Source organism: Meleagris gallopavo, chromosome 1 (assembly GCF_905368555.1).
Source record: "Meleagris gallopavo chromosome 1, MGAL_WU_HG_1.1, whole genome shotgun sequence".
In the NCBI taxonomy this organism is placed as follows: domain Eukaryota; kingdom Metazoa; phylum Chordata; class Aves; order Galliformes; family Phasianidae; genus Meleagris; species Meleagris gallopavo.
Genome location: NC_139404.1, coordinates 27,115,921 through 27,139,693, shown reverse-complemented (window position 1 = coordinate 27,139,693; position 23,773 = coordinate 27,115,921). Strand labels below are relative to the sequence as shown.

The window sequence follows — 23,773 nt, the reverse complement described above, 5'->3', positions numbered from 1 at the left end:
GGCGAATTTGCTAGAATACGCAAAATTTCCTCCATCACCAAGATAAGCATCAGCTGATCATCACTGCTTTCATTCATCCACATCATGTGATTGAACTTGCCTGTACTATACAGCTCCTTTTACTAAGCAATTCCAGTTTTGCCAAATTGTAGAGCATCTACTACCTACATAGCTTTCAATGTAGTATCTGGTGCTTTGTGTAGATGTGAACTTACTCTTACGTGAAATTATTTACAGGTTCATGGCCAAGGTTTGTTTCCATCTGCTTTATTCCTATCAACACTAACTCTGAGATCTAATAAAAGAAAGCTAATGGGTTAAGTAAGGTGAGCATAACACTCTCCATTATGAACTACAACTGTATTTAGAAGCTCAAACTAATCGTTGGCAATAAGCCTTCCATCTCAAATATATATATATATATAAATAAAAGATAGACCGAAGAACCAGAGTTAGAAGTGTTGCTTTTGCAATGAATAAATGGTTCAATTGCAGAGGGAGACGCATTAATATGAGTTACTACTCGTCTGTATGGAAGCATAGCCCTTAGGAAAATGTCAATAGTTAGTTGCCATAATATCTAAAAAGGAATGTGACAGTGTCAGGATAATGCCCTTGCATAAACAGCACTGAATATGCTGCTAGAACAGGGTTACAGGAAGCAATGGCCTTTTTGTCTCTCTTTAAGGCACATCATGCATGACAACTGGCTATAATTAATAAGTCAATTAATAAGTTCATTGATGAAGTCACAAGATAGATTTTCTTGAACCTGAACAATTCCAGCATTCATCCCGAATGGAACATCCCCCCACACGTCACATGGCAGATCTGAGAGGAGAATGTTTTGCAGAACTGGTGAGAATTCGTCTGTCAAACGTCAGCTCCCTCCTCTTTTGCTCTAAGGACTACAGGAAGGAATAGGGCAAAGAGTCGCCACTTCACCCTCCGGTTTGTCACTGTGCTGCCTCAGAAAGTAAATGTAAATGCCTCAGAACGGGCAAATGTATTCATAATTGATAAAGCTGCTTAAAATGCGTCTGCTGCTGTACATGTGGACATAATCAGTGTGGATAAGCACCTTAAGAAGAATTTTGTAATTGCTTATTTTAATATAAAGTGTTTCACGCTAAATCAAATACTTGTGTTTATGGGTTGTTTCATTTAATTGTGCAATATTTGTTCACTTTTAAACTATATTTGCAGCATTTTAACTACAGCTGTGTTATCTGAGCCTAAAAATACTAGAATTGGTCTTTAATTCCCTGAGCCACAATAAGCCTACAGGATATAAAAGGCCAGAGATGCTCCATCCTTCACCCTAATTAAAAAAAAAAAAAAAAGCAAGTTTTGAAATCTTATTTCAATTTTAAAGTTTTAAGAAAAATGCTGATATAGAACTGTTGCATTTTAATAACTAAGGCTTTTATGCATCACACTAATTGTCCAGATAAATAATTACTTATTATCATGTGGACCCAGTAATCAGATAAAATGCATGCAAAATAGATACCTGGAGCTAGCATACATTACTTTCATCATATCTCTATCAGTCTGAGATTTTTTCTTCCTATCCTGTAACCTAATAAGCTATATATATAATTCTGGAGAAATAGATTACACTGCTATTTTAAAACCACCAAGCATCATACTGAAATCAGCAGGAAAATAACTTAATGAATCCTAATCATTGTGATTGTATTGTTACAAAAGGTATTTTTCTCCAGCAGATAGTTTGAAAAAAAATTATTTCTTTACATCAGCTAAATTAAAAAATTCAATTATTTCACTTTTTTATGAGACAGAACTTTATTATGATATAATAACATTTTAACTAATATGTAAATGTATGCCTATCAAGGAGGTATTTTAATTGCATATATACTCTATCATAAGAACTCACTTTCTTTATGCAAGTATACTTCAACTGATTTAATTATTTAGCCTTCTAATTACACAGTCCATACCAATCAACCAAAATGAAGCACTTACATAATCTTAATTTCACATGTCAAATCACTGAATATGATTTTGCATGATTCTCATGCTAACTAGAAAGCCAGATTTTGAATGAATGATTGTGAGTATGTGAGGTTGGTGCAAAACACTTGAAATCTTTATGTAGAACACAGCAGTCCCTTTAGTCTAGATCTTAATTTTTCCATGGGATGAGATCAGAGAAGTAGGGGCACTTTGTCAGCTTTAACAGAACTTTTTCCCTTTTTAAACTCTGTCCAGATTTTATGAAATTCTCTTATCTTTCCTTTTACTTTCCCTCCTTCTCATCCCCCTGCCCAACTTATGCCTCATAACTGGAGCACAGGTTTATGTCATTTGTCCAGGGCCAGGTGTAATAACACATGGCTGGAATCAAGCAGGATTTCCATTTTTCCTATGGGATGTAGCATAGCAAGCAGTCTTGTTTTTCCTGCATTTGGCTGTGCTTTCTTAAAATATCCTCAGCCCTGTCTCAGCAGAACAGGCTCTTAAGGTGAGCAGTATGGAATGCTCATAGGTTCACTTTGGGAAGTTTACAACAGTTTGCATCTGCAGCTTGTGGTGCAGCACAAGGCATAAAGAATTGGAAGGTAGCTAGAGATGCATTGGCCCCATGTGGCTTTGTTATACTTCTCTAGTTCACATTAGGGAGAAAAAAATGTCCATAATAAAGGAATGGGAGGAAAAAAAAGGACCACAGGCCTTCCACCCACCCTAGGGTACTGTATGTATTTTCCACCTGTCATTTAAATGCCCGTAATTCATGTATGACTGTTCTACTCAGTTTCATTTATGAAAACTAGATTGCACACAGTTTTAAAGAATAATAAAGTCATACCTTTTACTTATTCTAGTTGCAGTATTTAAAAATTAGAGGAAGAAGGAAAAAAAAGCTGTTGCTTTATTACAGCCACAACAATGTAAGTACCAGTGAGTTAGATTTTACAGTATTTTTCCCTAACCAATTATAAAAAAAAAGAAATACATTTAAGAAGTTGCCATTGCATTAATTCAGTTTTCATAGTAAGTGATTTTGTGAAGTGTAAAATTATTTTCTTACAGAATAAAAACAAAAATAATGCAGTCCACGATCTCACAGTGAATCAAAAGGAAATAGAGTTTTCATAAAATAGTAAACATTTCATAATAGAAATCTGGTGCTATTGCTGTTGCAAGAAGTACATTAACTTAACATTGTTTGCTAAATATTCAGAAATATTTCATACTGTTATTAGAGAGCACGGAAAAAACATAGCAGAAGCGTGAAATGAGAACCAAATTTCCCTGTGCTCCACTAGAGGGTGGCCTGTGTCAATCAGGGCTGGAATGCTGAATTCATGCAAGACAGCCAACATTTTCTTAGTTTCAACCTGTTGACAAACAACTCTTTGCATTTCACTATTGTCAATGTTCTATTACCAAATAATTTCTTTCATAAAAAAACAGTATGCATGACAAAAAAATTCTCCTAATGGCATCTGTCTCATTTGTTGTTTTTTTTTACCTCGAAGGGATAGTAAATTTCAGTATAGATTTCCCTTAAATTGATAAAAGATTTTTGAGTTATTTCATGATGTTTGAAACCTCCACCGTTTGTATGCCCTTTGTTCACACAGAAAAAAAGAAAAAACCTGACACCAAAGAACACAAAGAAGGGATAAAGAAAAAGCAAAGGAAGAAGGAAGGCTGGAAAGGAAAAATCTGTATAGTCCTTTGTTTACATAGTTGGATGGCCACACAGGAGACAGTCAAGGTAGAGGGATGTTGAAGGAAACTGATAGTATTTCACCAATCCCTTCCTCAATTCATTCTTGACTTTCCTTGTTTCTCAGAAAGGTGTGTTGTTACTCTTACTTTCTGTTAATAAACATGCAAAAAAAAAAATATATATATATATATATGTAAATAATAAAATTTGAAAAAGGAGTATGAAAAATCCTTTACTTAAGCTAAAAGTAAAAGTAGCAAAATAATGGCAATTTTCCTGAATGGTTCCACAGACAGCAGCCCTTGAACTGCAGTAACCTCTGCAGAACTTCAGTGATCTCTAATCAGTTGTTCCCAACACAGATAACATCCTTACATAGCCCTAAAAAAATAAAAATAAGGAATTTAGACCTTCTGAGCTGTTCTGTGAAAACACAGACCATGTCCTGTAACTCCCACAAATCGGAAGAGGTGTCTGGGAGCGTACAGAGGCTTGTTTCGTGCATCCGTCCCCGAAGCATCAGTGTCACGTAACAGACAGCTTCCCACGGCCAACCAGGCTGGCGCAGCCGCGCACTACGCTGCAGCTGGGCACGCCGGAGCACTGGCTTCTCTCTGGGGAGTGGAAGGGGCTCAGTTATTAATGACCGCTGAGCAGGCAGCACCATGTCAGAGTGACAGCCCAGAGGGTGGACAAGGCACCGCTAACCACCATGGAAACAAGGAGAAATAAGAGCTAGCGAGCAGCGATCCCTCGCTCCCGCTCCCCCCGCTGGATTGCGAGCCTCAGCCAGGCAGGCAGCAACAGCGCCCTGGCAAATATAGGGGATCTCAGCTGGCAGCACAGAGAGTCTTTCATGCTGTAGGATATCGATAGATACATCTCTGTATTATATACCATTAGACACACACCCACACATACACACACGTATTCAGACTCTGGCTTTAATACAAGTATGTGGTTGCCTGAATCGAGGATCAAAATTACTGAGATGCGAGAACTCCTCCAGCTCTGAAACTATTCCTATTGAAAGGTGAGTTCCTCTTTATTTTCTATCTTGTCCTTATATCTTAACATGTGAACTCTTTCTTCTTTTTGTAAAGTTTTATTAGCATATTTTCACATTTTACTTTCTGAACAGAAATGCAAATGCAATTTGCATTTTGTGCTGGAGATAATCTAAATATGCTTGTGAGAGTATCAGAATTGTGCATTTGTTAGCTTGAAAGAACATCAAAGGGTACCAAATCATAAAGGGAGAACGTTCCCCCTGATGTTTCAGTTGCAAAATCAAATTACACAGTTGCTCTGTGTTTTGAAACCAATAAAACAAGACACAGGACAGCCTCCTTTCTTCTCACCAGGGCTAGGATTAAGGGAAATGCTGTTTATGTCAGGACCTAAAGCCCACAGAGCAGCAAGGCTGAGTGAGCATATCACAAACAGTTATTGAATTTCTGCCAGGCTACATCTTAAGGACTGTGGCAAATGACTTCGCTTTAAAAACATCCCCTTTTCAGTCAGAAGGGACAGTGTGAATGTCTGATTACTGATGCAGCTGGAACGGACGCACTAGGTAAAAAGGATCGCATTAAGCACGAGAGTTCTCATCTTCTTTGGTAATTAACAGGATTACAGCAGGGTGCCTCCAAAGTGTACTTTCATATAAGGAGACTGTTCAAATTCATCACTGTAAAAGCTGTGCCTGCTTTAGTACGGGAAGGCATGAAACTGTTTATCTTTGCTTTCCCTGTCTTTCTGTTCACATGTCTAGTTTGAGTTTTTGCCCAGCACTGCTGTTCAGAAAGAGAAGAACCCAAGACAGGGAGGCTGAGGGGGCAGTAAATGTGTCTGAGGGAGACCAGAAAAAAAGATGGCAATGATTAATCAATTTAATCAACATAAAATTCCGTGCTAGCAATACTGTTGCCCAATGTGTTTGTATTTATGTACGTCATTTCTTTTATGCAGTATAACAGTATCCTAGTATCCCTTCAGATGAAAACACATTCAGTGAAGTCCATCAGCATTGATCTGTGATTCATGCACCAGTGAAAGCCAGAGAGATTTTAGTTTACACCGTGAAAAAGATAGATTAGCTATCTGCTGCATACTTCAAAGTGAAGGAAAAAAAAAAAAACAACTGTATTCTTCCTGCACGTTTTCATTTGCCTTTTAGAATGCTATGCCTGCATTATAAACAGATCAGTATACAGATTATTTCCTCAGCTTCTCCCCCCTTTACCACCACTCACCCTGTACATCTTGCAGAACATCATAAAGAACCTGTTCTGCTGTAGCAATGCAATTATTTATTTGTAATCTCCGTTACTGTGTTTTCAGAAACAAACACTGTGAAACAGACAGCCAATGGCTGTAAGCCTGCCACCTTCCCAAAAATGTCAGGAAATGGGTAGCTTAACAATATGTAGAGTAAGAAGTCAATTAATTCAGCTGACCTTTGTAAATGGTGACAATAAAGCAGCTCTGACAATATGCCACAGCATTCGATTTTCCCTCTGGAAAATGAATGAGCTTAAGAAGAGGTTTCCTTTTCAGAGTAGAGAATGAAAGGTATTGAAGCATTAGCTCCTGCTATTGGCAAGCTCGCTTCCTCTGTTTCAGCTACTGTATGAAATCTGTTAAAGCAAGCTGGTTTATTTCATGACGTGAACCACAACCTCCGGTTCAATTAATTCAGTATCCCCTTTCCACCCAGACTTCATGTGCATGTTAGTTGCTAAAAGCACTTCAAGCTACCTTCTTTGCAGAAGGTGGTATGCAAAAAGGAGGAGAGCCTGATTCTGCTCTCTCCATGCTATATGCAACGGAGTACTCAGATGAAACTTTTTCTACTGTATATTGTGCTACATGCTTAGCTTTTCTGACTTTATTCTCACTCATTTTAATGGAAAAATTAAAGAGCTGTGGGTAACATCACACTAATCTACATTACTTTTGGTCACCCATACTTTAATGCACTACTTTAACATATTATATGGATATGCCACAGCGTTTCAGAAAAATTTGATTCTTCTAAACATGCATGCACAGAGAAACACGCAATGTAGATGCAGCATCTGAGCGCACAGCACACGCGATCCCAACCAGCGCGCCAGCCCGAGTGCTGGGTGACTGTTTTGGTTAATACTCCCTACAAGCTCCCGCAGTAACGTGGTTGTGTCAGACGGGGACTGGCTGACGTTGTCATAGCAACCGCGCCGTGCCGCCTTCCCGGGCGGTGGGCCTGAGCGCGGCAGCAGGCCGTGCCTGTAGGTGGGCCGAGAGCGGGAAGAGCTGCTCCGACACCGCAGCGAGATCTGGTCAGCCAGGCATTGCTGCTACCTATCACGCAGGTCATAAATATCATGCATAATCTTTGTTAACCGACGAAGAAAAGCAGCTTATGAAAATCCTTGTGTCCTGCAAATCACTTGTGATCACTCGTCCCTGGGGACCAGAGGACAAAATGAAATGTTTGAAGTGACAGTGAGCCATGTAGCAGAGCTGCAGCCACTTCAGTGACACTCACCTCCTAATCCCTATCAATGATGAGTACCACGGTGCCTTTAAATGGATGGTGTTTGATAGCCAAATTCGAGAGCAGCTGATAGTAGAAGAAAATAAGACAAAAACACTGTTTAAGCTATAGGAATCAGTATTCCATAAGTTCTGGTACATCAGTGATTTTGTTAATTCATATATCCCTCCTTCACTTAGTACCATTAAAAGATGAAGCAGAAGAAACCAAAGTCTTTAGAGAGATGCTGCCAGAAGGTATCTCAGCAAACTCTTCCACTGTAAATTCTACATAATAACTAGCCAAATCTGACAGTGATAAACTAGTGACAGGTACTGCTCAAGCAACTGTTTTCCGAAGTATATTTGTCTAAAAATGTGTAACTTTTAAAACATAACTTTCTTCTTTTTTTTTTTTATTCCCATATTTTTAATTCCCTGTATTCCTTTAAAAAGAATACTAATTCTCATTCTAACAATATAACGAGCAATTAAAATCCATTCCTTTTTTTGAAGGGAAAATGCCTGTAGAATTTGAGAAGAAACAGTAGTGACAGATGTCATTAAAAAGGTCATTAAACACATTAGTATTACTAGAAAATCAATACTTCTCATTACAACAGTAAGGTACCTGGAAAACCAAATTACCTTGCCTTTTACTTACTCAGCTGACTAGCCCACAAACTGTGAAATGCCACTGTTGTGAAACATCATTTTTCACAAAGAACATTTGGTAATATTTTTGATGCTAAAAACTTTATTTAAACACAGTATGAACCTCAGTGTAATAAACAAAATCTATAAATGATGTCATTAATGTCACCACAACAAATCTATAAATGATGTCACCAATATCACCACAATAAATTCATATCCTCAACTGACCTGAACTGATAAGTTTCCCTGTCTCAGCAAATGGAGCTGTATTCACCTGCACCAAAGAAATATCCAGTATGAGTGTCAATAAAATTATTCCACCTTGGGTTCTATTGGAGTAGCTGATTGTGCTACCTGGTAAGAAAGAACACTTTGACAAGCACAAAATACAAACTACTTTCAAAATTTTGCTTGATCCACTTGCCCTCCTCTGACAGGATTTCCTCTTCTTTATATATGGAAGATGGTGCTATACAATAAGCCAACCAAAACAAAAATGAAGAGCAAATGAAACAAGGAAGTCAACATATGCATGTTTTCTTCTCTCAAAATTTAAAGACTTGCTCTAGTTATACAAGTGAAGGAGATATTATTTGATAAGTTAAACTTATGCTCATTTACTTCTATTTTATAATTTCTTAGCTCTAATTTACCAACTGCTTGAAAGAACAAGCTACATATGGGCACTCACCCCTAGCTTTCCCAAGACTGCTAACTGGTTTGCTGCACAGCACAATTGCACAGACATTAAAATGAAAGGAAAGCGTAATTTCATAAATATATATTTATATAATGCATCTTTGAAGCAATTATCCTTCATTTGGAAATATTTCTTCTTTACCAAGGATTTCTCTCAATATAACTCATTCTCTTTCAGCCAGCCTGCTTGCAGTAACTGCTTGGCCACAAGCAGTAATTCAAAGGAAATAAGATCTCTGTGCTACCATTATTTCTATTCATCTGCTATATTTATGGAATTCATTAAAATATCTGCCCCAAATTTAATGGTATGTTAATTCAACTGACCTCTGAATTAGAACAGAGAAGATTTTTTACCTCTTCTCTGCTTTCAACTCCTACAATCCCAGTGAAACTGGGAAACATTTTTTGACAACACTGGTACAAAAGAAATCATTTAACAGTTCCCTTTCCTGCATAAGCATCTATGCTTAGAGTTAAATACTGCACAGCCAAATTAAATGGTACAGAGATTCTGTTTTTTTTTCAAAGTATCTATTGATTATTAGAAAAACCACAAGAGTCTCTTACTAGTGGGTACTTGTCAGACAAATAAGACTCTGCCAGGAAATAGTCTAAAAATCTCGAACTTTTGGTAGAGGAAAGGTAAAAATATTTGTCTTGATATTGTGCCAAAGTTCCCTTGGATATTCAGTTATCAGTATTACAAAAAAAATGTTCATACAATCCTCTGCCTAGGGATCAGACTTCAGATTTCAGAAACTGCCTGTTGAATAAATTACAGACTAATAATCCAGATTAAAAAAAAAACATGTAATATAACACACAATGAGAAGCAAAGTTGTGCATTGAGACATTTTTTTAAATCACCACAGCAGAACCATCATCCTGGGGAAGAGGAGTCTTCTTAATAGCTTTTACAAAGGCAAGGTGTTGGCAATACACATGTCAAAAATTACCAGGGCTCTTCTAGTGTGGTGCTGAGAGGTTTGAGGGAACCCGAGCTGGCAATCATATTGGTTGGCTTTGTAATCCTAGTGATAAAACACAAAGTCATCCATATTTGAGATAGCAAGCAAAATATATCTCTCAATTGGGAGGCACTTAAATAAGTGCAAATGTTTAACTTGTTCCCTGAATAAGGATAAACACAAATGTCTTCTGCTTCTGCTGTATAATAACACATCTCTGCTGAAAACAGAGTTATATTCATGTCACTATTTATATCATATTTATGTGATTTTTCTGTACCTGAAGTTCTAATAAAATTGTTTATCTTGACAGGTATAATTTTTATGCGTAAACAGAGACTTTTCTCGAACATTTTAGCCAGTGTCATATCTGTAAATCAGAGGGCTAGAGATATATAGAGATAGTCATTCTTTTTCCTACCCCATTCTCATTCCTGTTGCCAAGTTATTGCAGGCTGCTGAACTCCTCCACTCTGGAAAGCAGCTTTCTCTAGAGATCACATCAAGCATCAGCAAGTTTTGCAGATTACACCAAACAGTGAGCTAATTCTCCATGTTTCCAATAAGTACAGCATTAGCTGTTGAGTTTCCCACCCCTGCTGGCACCATCTTGCTTGCCACAGGAGGAGAGAAGCAGGAAAGCCTACTCCAGCCAAGGCTCACACGGAGCTAAATCTCCAAAAGATTTCTCTTCCTTGTACAACTCCTATAAACCCACTCCACAATATAAAACTGCCATTTGTCATATGTCTCACACAGAAATCAACCGGTCTTTCAAAAATTATTCCTCCTTCCCCATTGCAAAGCATTTGAGGAACAGTGCAACAGGTTTACCCTTACCAAATTCTAAACAAGCAGAAAATAATATTTCAGTATGAAAATAAAATTACAGTCAAGTGGTGTTTCATTACTAGTGTGTCTTGAGGGATGTTATCTGTATAACTCCCTTTTAATATCAGTTTATAACAAAGCATACGCATTTTGGTTACCCTCTAAGTGTAACATTGCAAGTTTATCCTAGGTAGTATTCAGCATACTACACCTTTTAGCAAGTATTTATTTTCTGGATGTGCCACATTAACTTTGAAAATAGACAGCTGAGATTGTACAGTAGCTGACAGTGCTGGAATACAATAATTTCAGTGTTCATTCCATTTGAGTTTGTTTGGCCGGTTACTTACCGGTAAGCACAAATACAAGACCAAAATAATACAACTCTCTAGAGAAAGGGAAAGATTAATGCCTATTATGCCAGTTTGCAGAGGTATCGTTACGAGGTGAGAGAAGACAAAATGAGGTAATTGCAAATATAATGATCTGTAAAGCTAGAAATGGTTGTCTGAATAGCGATTTTGCCCAGCACGTATAATTCAGGTAACATATCCTTCTGAATGTTGCTTTGCTGCAGATTACCTAGTCATCAATATTATGTCAGACAAACACACATTTTCAGTCATTCCATTTTTATTGTGCAATAAGAGACAAAAGGGATATCTAGTATTATTCTAGTTTAGACTTTAAACTGCAAAAATGCATAAGGAAAATTACTGTGCTCTACAGCACCTAAGCTGCTGAATTCTATTTTTCTTGGGCATAAAGTACAGCCCAGTAATATGGGGGGCCGCACAGCACTAGACCTACATTTTTCACTTCCACAGCCTCAGAAATAATGTCCACGCTTGGACATACACCATAAAAACCCAATACCCACACTGATAAGAAGCAAACCCCTTAGATATTATTGCATAGACTAACATTAGTAGAATGAACTTTCCTCAGTATTTCAAGAATCCAGCAGAACAAATTCTACTATAATTGGACCACATCCTCACTACAGCTTTATCTTAGCAACAATCAGAAGAGCAGATTTATTTGTGTTCACGCTGGTATAGACAGTTCAAAGCCTTTAAAGCCTGACAAAACAACTTCAAGAAATAAGCTAAAGAAAATTTGCTTAAAAACTCCCAGGCTGTTATTTTACCCCATTGTCCACAGATTCTGAAGAATAAGTTGTCCTGTCATCTATCTCCAATACTTGTGATACTGTATATTGCTGCACATAACTCAGTAGAACCAAGGTAGATCAAAACAACTATGGGAGCCTCACCTGCAATTGTTATCCTTTATTCCTTCTTGATAATTTTGTGTGGTGTTTGTTTCTACTTTTTAATTAACATTGTTTGAACAGAGTTCAGTGTAAAAGTAATTATAAGAGAAACACACAAATAAAACTATTACCATTAAAATTTCTGTATTAGAAAGAACAATCCAGAAACCTTTCACCGTTGGTAACTCAGAATTGATATATTTGAGTGTAATTTCACTTCCATTTGCAGTAAATGGCAGAATTCCCATTGATGTTAACAGATGTAAAAGGGATTTGTAAAAGCTTATTCCTTTTGCTTTTTACTATTTGCACCATATTTCTGTCCAGAAACATAAGTTTCATCACGTTGCTTCACTTCCACTACTGCCACAAAGGAAAAGATCTTTGAGACCTTTTATTCTTATTTAGAATAATTCTAATTCCTACACATTATGGTCCAGCCTCCTTTTCTAAAACATCTAGATGGATATCCAAAACTTTCTGAAAAATAAGATTTCAGATTAAAAAGAAAAAAAAATCTTGGAATCACAGTCAATATCCCCTAGAAAAATTGGCTAAGTAGTTTTACAAGAACCATGCTGAGAACATGGAAACAATTTCTCAACTTCAGGTCAAATTGAGTTTAATTAAACAGAATTATACCAAATATTTTGCAATTATTGTATATTCTCCTTTGCCTGTGTGAGGAAACTGTAATATTCAGAAAAAACCAAATGGCATATTATCAGTTTTGATAAGGAGATGCAAGCTTTTTCGTTATTTAAAATGCACCTTATCTTGAAATGTACCTCATAGAAAATAAATTGATGTTCCAAAATGGAAACACGTAGTTCTCCCTATTTCATATTTCACTTGATCTTAGTTTTTTTTGTTTGTTTGTTTTGTTTTTTGTATGTGTTTTTTTTTTTCTTTTTTCCCATAAAAACATCAGTGTTTACATTCTCAACTTATTATCTGGGAGTAAGTGGAATGAGATTAGGCATTTTTTAGAATTGCCATGATTAATTTATTAAGGGGAGTCTATTGCTCCACAAATATATCAGGAAAATGCAAAGTTTTTCCAAGTAGTATGGACATCAAAGATGTAAATGTATTCCTGCCATTAAGACTTCATCTTAACTCTCCCAAATGTTCAGAGAAAGGACATACAATAAAACTTTGGCTCTACCGTTTTGTCATAATGGATATATGCAACTTAATTTTATTTTATTTTTTTGCCAAACTGTTTATGATTTGTGTCTTATTTTCTTCAGTTCCATCCTATCCCCATGTGCATTTCTCTTACTAATTAGATATATTAATAATGTTGTATCTCTCAGAAAACAAATATTCATACTGAGATATTCAGATACTCAGATCTTCATGTTTGTTGCATAAATCCATCCTGTCCAGCCCATAGAAAAGTTGTCTAAAACAGATGTTGATATTTGCCTATTTAAAGAATGCTCCATTCACCTACAGTAAAGCATGTCTCAATAATTTCATTATTCTATTAATGATCATTACTGTCACTATGGGGAGTAAAACCAAAGCAAATGAAAATAAGAATTGTTTCTGTTAGATATTTTCACCTGTGCTCTCCAGCTGCTACTCAAGCATCTCTGACATTATGGAGAAAAGATAGTATTTTTTACTTGACTTTTTTTTAGGTATAATAAAGAAACGGGCAAATTTCAATGTCTACATTAAAGAACATTTCCAGTAATAATTACAATAGTAATCTAATGCTAGATTCTTTGTTGCTCCATTTTATCGATAGAAACTATAATACTTGCTCTTGCATGTCCTTTTCTGATTTGGTATCATTTGTAAGTTTTATACTTATTACTAACCCTGTTCAACAGTTACACCTACAAGCTGCACTGAAGGAATTGTATTTGTTCTACGGTGCAACATCAAAAATGTATGATTTCATGGGAAAAAATACCGATTCAAATAGAATAAAATCATCTTTCTTGTGTATTTGCCTTAAGGGTTTTGAAAATAGAAGTCAGGGAAAGGTTTTCAGTGTATTCTTAGGTACTTACATGAAAGAACTTCCTCTAATAGTTTGTTATTTTCTTTTTTTTAATTTGCTGATTGCCTGTGCTGCAACTGCAAATCAGATCATGGTGCCTTTTTAAGACACTTAAATTCAGGAATATTTCATACATATGAACATTTCATAAACGTTCACTTAACAGTAAACCATAAGTAGATTAAAAGTAAAGTTATATGCAATTGCAACAATTTAATTGCTGAAATGTTAAATTTCTCCCCTGTCCTTAAGTGCATTTTGGGTCTCTGCTTATCCTCCCAGTTGAAGTCAATCTTCATCAATGGAGTTATGTCAACATAGCTATCTCATTTTAGAACAAAAAAGCAGGACCTTTTGCTCTTTTAAGTCCTGGAAAACTCTTAGACTTTCTTTTTTTTCAAGTTTTACTTTTCATTCCTGCTTTGACAGTTTCTAAAGTTCACAAAGACCACTAAAATCTTTCAGTTTATTTTAAGTGGATGTGGATTAGGTCTTAGTAGTATTTACTTTCTTTTAAATGTTTTATACGTCAGCTCTCCAAAAAGAATTATGTTTCTTGAAGAGTATGACTTTGCACTATGAATATATATGCTATTGATTGGAGCAAGTATCATTACATCAAGACAAAGTTGCAGATGAAACTCTCACTGAAGAAGGATTTATAAGCTGTGTTTCAAATGCCAGGGTCCTGAGCATCTGTACACCTTCACTGTCCCATCTAGAACTCTTTGCTCATCAGCCACAGTCTCCATTTCAGGACAGGCCCAGGGCGCTCACTCCTCTGAGGAGCTGTGCATAGCCCTGGCTCTTTTGACTTTGCTAGCTGAGTTTTGGGCTTGTGTTAGTATGTCATTATATCAATCCTAGGAAGAGCACAAAGACCTAGATACAAAAACACATCAGACATACCTGATTCAAATCTGTCACAAAAATGGTAATGCTTATGTTGAGATTGTAGGCCATCTACAACCATTCAATCATAAACTCATCAAAGCTGTGGTTTAGTTTCTCAGTACTGCTGTTTAGCCTCTCCCATAGAAGACAGTGAAACTTTCAAAAAGTCTCAGTACGTTTTTTGAGTCATCTACTCCACCATTAACTGAAACACAGATATTTCAGAAGGAGAGAGAATGAGTAACCAATACTAAAGATTGAAGAAAACGTTCAATTCTATTAAAAATAAACTTGCATTAGCATTGATTACAAATATTTTTTATTGGTGTGTACAATATCAAATCTACACAGAGCAAAATCAACTGTTTTATCTACGAAATGGGAAAGTCTCAGGACAGTGTTATTAAATCCTTTACAGCAACTGTAAGAAACTCCAAAGCTCAGTTTTACCTTCCATAGGTCTGACATAATAGCTGACCTTACTTTGAGCAGAGGTTGGACTGGAGATTTGCTGAGGTCCCTTCTAATCTGAAATATTATATGATGCTATGATCCTTTCCGTAGAGGGGCCTGCTACTTCGTCAACAAAGGTGTCATAAAACACAAGTCAACAATCTACAGCTGTCTTCATCAGAATCTACTTAGATGTCTCACTATGACTGCACTGGATGAGAGCAATTAAGATGTTACCAGAACTGAAAGGAATGTTGCTAATCTCCACAATGCTTTGAGTTTGGTCTCTAATTCAGTGGGATGCCGCTGAAAATTTTGAGAAGGTAGACAGTCTGACAGACTGTTCACAACTATAAAGAAAATAAAATTGCTTAAACATGAGGTAATATTTTCTTTGTTGTTACTCATCAAGACAAGGGTAACTTGACCACATCTTAACAAATACTAAAAATGGTTTAAATACTTTCCTACTTTATTTTAAAATTTTAAAATGAAATACTGTTTACTCAGATAATAGAAAATAGCTGTTTTCTAGTAGGGGAAAAGCCTGATTCCCTGGAGCTTTACCATCTTAATCTATAATCTGTGTAATTCTGTTCAGCCAGGTGTTCAGTGTGCTCCACAAATCCGATGCTCTACAGATTCACACACAGTCTTGAAAATACAGCATTAGCAACTTTGAATGAGAATTAACATAATGACTGCTTCATGTTAAGCTCTAAACTTCAGCTTTCTCTTCCTAGTGCAGTATTTTATGTAGTGAATATACTTAATCTGTTTCTCTCTTTGTGTGATATAAACCTGCAACAAGCTTCATAAGAAGTGATTCAGATGAGGAAGCTTGCCTTTTTAGAGCTGATTTTTGTGCTGATTTTCTCAGAGTTATCTCCAATATCAAGATCCATCCAGTAATTACTTCTACCAGAGTAATTTGAGAAACATGAACTGGTCAATTAGAGTCGCCAAAAACTTAGAATACACTTAAATAGATAATGAAATGAACAACATTTTGATTCCCAAGCTTTGAAAAAACACACCAGTGTGCAAAGGATTATAAACTGGAACCATGCTATAATGCCACATATAACTTCACTTAAGTCATGCAGTGTAAAATAGTGTAAAATAGGGAAAAAGAAAAAAAAAGCTACCGCACCAAATACCAGATAATTCTCTTATGTTGTCCACTACATAAGACATTATTTTAGCTCCAAGGTCTGAACATGCATAAAATCATGGTAATGAAATTTATTTTGTACTATGTTTAGATGAAGGGCTGGGAAGCCTTTAAAGTATTTTTCTTAAAAGAAAATCCATTTTGTGCAGACAATTTGCATCTCAGTTATTTACTACGAGTTAAAGCTATTATTTGACAACATGCTAAAGACAAATATTTTTACAAATATTAAATGATACTGTTTAGATTAATCATGGGTATTATATCATGCTTATACTCAAATATTCAAACACAAGCGTACTATTCTGAATTCAGAATTATAAAGTACAAAGAAGTTTAAGAAGCACCTGGTATTTCACTAAAATAATACCAACACAGTGCCAGTAACTATTTCTCAGCCATGTTCTTTACATCTACCTGACAAAGACTGCTTGATGCCACTCACTGGGGTAAATATTTTAATGTAGTTTGAACCTGCATGTCAGCGATAAAATTATTTCCTTTTACAACAGTGAGAGTTTTCTCATGAAAAAAAAACCAACAAAAACTCACAGAATTACTTACTAATGATTAAAAAAAAAAAAAAAGTTTGCCTTAACAGACCCTAAATTGGACTACTCTGTGAACAGCAAAATCTCAGCATTCTAAATGCCTTTTGGCTCTTCTCTAATACTCATATTCAAGATAGATTTATAATGGAATTTGATCAATTACAAGAAGTCAAATTTAAGTGCATGAAACAACTTTTAAATTAGATTTCACTTCTGCTTATGTGATCTGATAATCGTACTCAGAGAGAACAGAACCAGCACTTAGAGCAGTCTCAGCTATATCTTATTGACAGTAAGTTGGTTGACAGGGCAAAAAAAAGAGTTTAAGCTGAATGCTTAAATTACTTCCAGAACTAGGCTGAATATAGGAGTACAGGGAGATTCAAGGTAAAAGTTGAAGCAGATCTAATTCATTGTTATGTAAATACCATGGAAAAAGCCATAAAAAACGAATTGAGAATGTGAAACAAGATATGATACCACTTTCCACACTGCCAATTTATGTGTGCTTTATTCCTGGATTATTTTCTTTTATGCAAAATGCAAGAAATGGTTACCCTAGCAACTGCCACATGTTCCTCAGTTTACTTCTGAGTTACAGAGAAGCCTATAGAACAAAAATACCACTCACTTTAACCAGGATGTTGTAACACCACAGACAGTTGGGAACTGTGTTCCAACATATACATGTATTTTCCAAAAGTTTCAAGAAAGGATATTAAAGAAAGAAAAGTAACAAATTTTGCATTTATCTTCTTCTGCAGTCTCATTTTCTTTATTGCTTTATGTGTAAATTAGAAACAAAGATTGTTATGTGAGGAAGAATTTGTATTCTGCCCAATTTGACACATTTCCTACATTATCTTTTTATTATACTCCTAGTATATTTTTATGCCATACACAAAGTGAATAAAACTTTCAAAACTTCTTTAGTGAGGTAGGAGATATCACCTCCAAAGCATATTCAGAAGGTGGAACTCCAGTTGCCACCACCAGTCAATGGTGAAGATCTATTTCAGAGTGAGAATAAAAGTATTTCAAAGCTAATCTTTAATTATCTGCTCTGCGTGCCTAAATGAAATGAACTCTGATTAGGTGCTATATATATTTCAGCCACGAAACACTATTTCTCAGTGTAGTCACCACCATTAGCTATGCATTTTCGCCAGTCACAAACAAGAGCCTGCATGCTACTTGTAACGATCTGCACCAGCGGAGGTGACCCAGAGTTTTTCACAGCTGCTATGACCTAGGAAAATGTCCATGCAGTACATCTTTCACTGGCCCAAACAGATGGAAGTCAGAATGTGCCAAATCACAGAATCGTTTGAGTTGGAAGGGACCCTTAAAGGTCATCTATTCCAACTCCCCTGAAATGAACAGGGATATCTGTAGCTAGATGTGTTGCATGGACTGATCCAGCCTGATCTCGAATGTCTCCAAAGCCAGGGTGCCCACCACGTCTCCAGGCAACCTGTTCAAGTGCCACATCACCCTTACTGTAAAAATCTTTTTCCTTACAGTCTAAAATCTGGACAATATGATGACAGATCAGCCAAGACTGTCAATGTTCTCCACAGTCTTCAAATCGATTGAGGGCCTGTCATTATTGTGTTGCAAGAGAAAGTTTGTCTTCTTCTCTGGCCTTACTCTGGAAGTTTGTGTCTTCAGCTTAGTCAGTGTTGCAATGTAACAGTCAGAACTGATGGTTAGTTCAAGTTCCAGGAAGTCCAGAAGGACCACCTTTTTCCTGCCATGAAAGACAGTGTACCTCCCTTAAAAGCTGAGGGCTGCATCTTGAAGTTTTTCTTCAGTGGAGAATTCATGTCTCTACACCATGGACGACTGCCATTTTGACTCCAGCTCATAGTGGTTACATGACATCTTGTCATCGGTAATGATGCGATCCAAGAAACTGTCACCTTCAGCCTTGTATTGGTTCAATAGTTCCCGACAAACTTGCATATGGTGTTCTCTCCATTCCTTTGTGAGCATTTGCAGGGCTCAACAGACACAAACTTCGTAATATCCCTATGTTGCCACCACCATTTCCAAAACATCAAAGTCAACAATCAGCTCCATTTAGAATTTGATTGTCATAATCCATAAATTTGCTTGGATGAGCTGATTGAGACTCTCTTCATTTCATGATGTGACAGCTGTCACATCCTTTCATATTGTCATCAGCACTGCTGAAATGCACAACCACCATTCTACTGTACTCATAACCACTGTTTGATCTCTCTAAACATTCAGCAAGCATTGATGAATGTCAATGGGTGCAAATTTTTCCTCATGGAGGAATTCAATCTGATACTTCCATGTCAGATGCCATTTTGCCAGACTGCCCCTCGGCTACCATTTGTTGCACAGCAACAAAATGCACCAGAATGTTGGTGGGAAGGTTCAGTTCTACTGCCATATCACCAACATCCATCTCTGACATCATGGGCTAGCATACTAAAATAGGATGCATTACTTTCAGAGCAGTCCTCGTAATTTATGAGGAGATAACAGAATAACAGTACAAAACTACTAGCATGCTTAACAGAGAAACGACAGAAGGTGGCCATAAATGAGCACACCTTGAAGAGAATTCTGTCCTTCTGCAGATTGAGGGTTAGAAAGAGACCACCAGAGGTCTACAGCCCAGGTCCTAGACAGAAGCCTTTTCCTGAGACAACACAGGGATTGACACAGGACTTCTAGTTTATAGGCCAAACTGGTGTTTTTTTGTTGTTGTTGCTGTTTTTTCCCTATCTCCCTCACTTTTTTCTTTTCTGGATGAGATAAAATACAGGAAAAATATTGGTTAAATCCCAACTCCTCATCCAAAACACACAACTGTGCCCGTTCAAATAATAAAAATATTTTTAAATTTCCACTTGAAATTGAATAATCAAAAATTAAAAAGACTTTGGATTTAAAGACGCCTTTGAAGATTTGAATATTCTTCCTGTTGGCTATTTTCACAAATTTTATACAGTAAATGCTTCTCTAACTATTTTACTTGTCCCTGCTGATTTCTTCTATATTACCATGTACCTCAGAAACTGAGGAACAAAAGGAAATAAAACCTAGGTACATCTCTGCAGCTTTCCCAGACAGGGATTTAAAAAAAAAAAAAAATAGGTAGGAAGACAGCATTTGACTAAAACTGTGGATTTTGATAGTAGAGTGACAAGAAAAACAACAGTGCTTCTAAAAATCATGAACAGGTCAGAAGTTTTGAAATAGTCAAATAGCATAGGAATGTCTTAGACTGGGAAGGTAAACAACTAGAGGTTAAATCTGTATTTAACCTTTGACAAGAATGCAAACTACAGGTATCTCAGACATTAATGAAAGCTTATGAGATGTTGGTGAATTGGACAACGCATTCATTTAATACTGACCACATTTACCTTCCTATACTGGGCAGTCCAATCGCTAGAACCATACGTTTGTCTTTGGAAGCACAGGTACTTTAACATCTATTACTTATATATAAAAATAAACACAATAAATTAATACGCAGTGGTATCCTAGTATAGAACATGCACATAGAGAAATGAGTAGATTCTTACAATTAAAATCATTTACCTTTAGTAATGCATAAATAATTTATTCTTTTGATGTTTAGTTTAATCAAACTACCAAAACAGAATAGTAGGGAACACAGAAACAGACTTCTTTCCCGTTCCCTTGGGGCACAATATAGAGCAATCAATTGTAAATTAATTGGGGAAAATTTGTGTTTTGCATAGCATAAAGAAGCAAAACATTAATTCAGAATCATTTGCTTAATGGCTCTTCTAATATGTTATGCATGTATTCAGCTTAGTTCTTTATATTGAGACACAAAACAATTACTGAGGATGTAAATACCAATAAACCATAATCTACATCTCTATTAAACAAGTAAAACTAGAGTCAAACTACCAGATAATCTTTAATTTCTACCACAATTTGAGTGTATCAAATCCTCCATCAATTAATGAGAATTTATAAAGATTTTATTACATTTAGACGCACTTGTTGGAGAAAAGTAAAGCCATTTGTGACAGCACAAGGTGGCACATTGAGCACTCTATCTGTACATAAGCATTCAAGTCGCTCTAGCTCTGCATATGTTATCTACTTCACTTCTTACACAAACTTAATATCTGACCCAAGTATTCTCTCAGTTGAAAGTGATCCTCTTTTTAATGGCAAAATGTATATGTCTAGTAATTGTACTCTTAATTTTTAAACAGAATCCTACTTATGGTTTGTCTTATATTGATACAGATACATAAACAGAAAAATAAGTGAGAGGGTTGGAAGGGAGGCTGAGAGATTAGAAGAGAAGAAAGACAGAGAGAGAGAGAGAGGGAAGAGAGAAGGGACAGATGCAAGAAATTAAAAAAAAAAAAAAAAAAAAAAAAAAAGAACAAAACTAAAAGCAAAAAAACTGCTTGATGGTTAAAATTCCCAAACATGTCTTTAGACAAAAGCACAAGCACATAAAGAAAAATCTGTGTAAAATTAACAAGCGTTTTCTATTTTACTGGCTTTAAAAAAAATTAATTTTGATTGGTGACTTACTGAATATGAGATTCAATAAATGCCATTCTTGCTCTGATTAAATGTCAAAGCCATAGACAACGTTATTTTGAAACGAGTGAGCAATAATTTGGTGCGTATAATGACTGCTCCGGAAGATTTATCTGTGCAATAGTTTTCTATTCTTATCAATGAAACTTGATGATCTAGTGCCTTAAACTGCATTATGGTGTGTTTTGGTTTAATACAATTTCATTTTTATTTTTAATGATAGAAGCAAACTGCCTCTAACTTAATCTGATTGTGATTACATCTCTGTCAGTCAAAATCTTATTGCTTATACATAAAAGATGGCCTTGTAATTTTTGCTTCTTGTATCATCATAACTGAGATTGGAGAATCCCATATTTAAGTTAGTGTCCTAGATGGGGAATTTGATCCACCATTTCTACAGCCTTGAGGAATCACTGCAAAAAGAGCAGAAAAGTTGTTTGAGACATGGTGCAGGACTAACCTTCAGAGGCATTCTAGGTCAATGTGGTTATCTTAGAAAAGTTTTGTGTAACTCTATACAAGTCTAATCTCCAGAGGCATTCGAGGTCCATATGGTTATCTTAGAAAATGCAGCTCATCACCATAATATTCTATAATCTGTGCTTAACCAGAAACAATTGAACTCTTGGGAAATAAACTTTTCCAATTGACATAAAAAGCATCTCTCAGCAGAAAAGCAAACCACAAAACAGTGTGCAATGGACCACTCTGTTCAAGTTGCTAACTTCCTTGCATGCTAAAATTCAGGAAGTATTTCTAAAATGTTTAACACGGGAAGTTGAACCTGAGAGAAAAACATGCAAGAAATACTTGATAAAATGAATTTGAGGCCTATGATTTGAATTTTTCAACAGCAAATGAAATTTTGGTTTGGATACAATGCAGCTCATAAGAAATAATTTCTGAAAAGTGAGACATTCATTTACAGAGTAGCTCCAACAAAAAGTGTTACACACGTTAAATCGTAAACTTGGAATATCAAACAACAAATCCGAATTACTGCATTCATTCAAATTCCTTACATGCAACAAATAAAAATATTATAAAGACCTTGTTTAGAAGCCCTAACCTGTTTTCACACAACTTATGAATGGAGTGGTCAAATTTAACAATCATTTACAGTCAAATTCCATAATTCAGAACTGATAAGTGAAACCTAATATACATGATAGCACACTGAAGAAAATAGGAAACATTGATAACCGAAAGAAACATGGAGATTAGACTAAAAATTGAGATTTTTTCCAATTATGAGTGATGAAAGCTTAGCCCTGGTACCATACAGATGGCATGGTAATTGCTGTTTCCATTCGTCTCTTTTGGGCATAAAAAAGATTGCCACACAGGTCTCCAAACAGTCATTTTACAGATAGCCTTAGCCTGAGCAAAAAAAGAGCCCTCAAAGGACACATCAAAGAAATTTCTTTTTTTCTCAGAAGTGCTGCTATTCATCGAGCAGAGCAGAAGTAGAATTAAGTTAAAATCGATTCAGTTTTACTTCCCACTCAGTTAACTTTCAAAGATGGTGAGCAAGAGAAAGACAAAACCGGGAAAAAAAAAACAAAACCCACAACATTCACTCTCTTTTCCACTCATCGTATTCTCTCCTGGCTGGGAAAAGCTTAGTTATGACTCTTGCAAGTGTAGTTTTCATAACAAAACAAAATTTTAGTTTGTTACAATGCAATAGTTTAAATTGTGCTTTTGAGCTCAGAATTCCAGCCATCAAGAAAGAAGTTAGTGAATTCTTTATGATTTCAAAGATACTTTGAAAAGCAAAGCAACTATAATGACGAAATTAAAACAAAACAAAAACAAAATAACAACAACAACAAAAGTTATAGTCATGATGAAGTGTTTGTTAACTCTTCCTACCAATTATTTTCTTTTAAACTCTGAAGCTGACTGTTAGGAAGACTGTGAATGCTACAGATCCTCAGATCAAGACGGTGCGAGGCTGGCAGGTGTGGATATTATAAACTGAAACTACCTTAAACTGATTTCTGATCAATAAGTACTCTGAATATTTTCTAATTTCAAAATGAAAGGAGACCACAGTTACCTGGATTCTAAAACATGGTAATCACAAAATACTCTGCCAGGCTCCTCCTTTTACATTTCCTGATCTCTTCATCTTTCACCATGCTGATTCTATTTTATGAAGAAGTTGTTGTGGCATTGCAGAGATTGTCTATGCCTCCATTAGCACTGCCACATCAGATGGAAATCTGATGACAATACTACTGAACATAACAAAGGATACATAATAAAGACTGTTATAATTGTTACTGTGGAACAATGTTGCTTAATAATTACCAGCATTTTTCTCTTACCTATCAGTAAAGTCCATTTAACCCTGCAACATCCTTTCTATAACATGCAGAATGGAAGCCTAACATGTGGAAACAGAAAAATACCAAACTAGTAGGTGCAGCCACTATAATTAA

At 36.0% G+C, this 23,773-nt stretch overlaps 2 protein-coding genes across 4 annotated transcripts in view; one reads left to right on the top strand and one right to left on the bottom strand.

The window, feature by feature from the left end:
- The window catches only part of IMMP2L (inner mitochondrial membrane peptidase subunit 2), a 474,009-nt gene that overhangs the window by 224,647 nt on the left and 225,589 nt on the right, over nt 1-23,773 (bottom strand). The gene's annotated exons all lie outside the window — the stretch shown is intronic.
- LRRN3 (leucine rich repeat neuronal 3) overlaps nt 4,171-23,773 on the top strand; it is a 58,521-nt gene continuing 38,918 nt past the window's right edge. The window contains exon 1 of the mRNA XM_010706884.4: nt 4,171-4,739. The gene's annotated coding sequence lies outside the window, so the exon portion shown is untranslated. The remainder of the gene's footprint in view (nt 4,740-23,773) is intronic.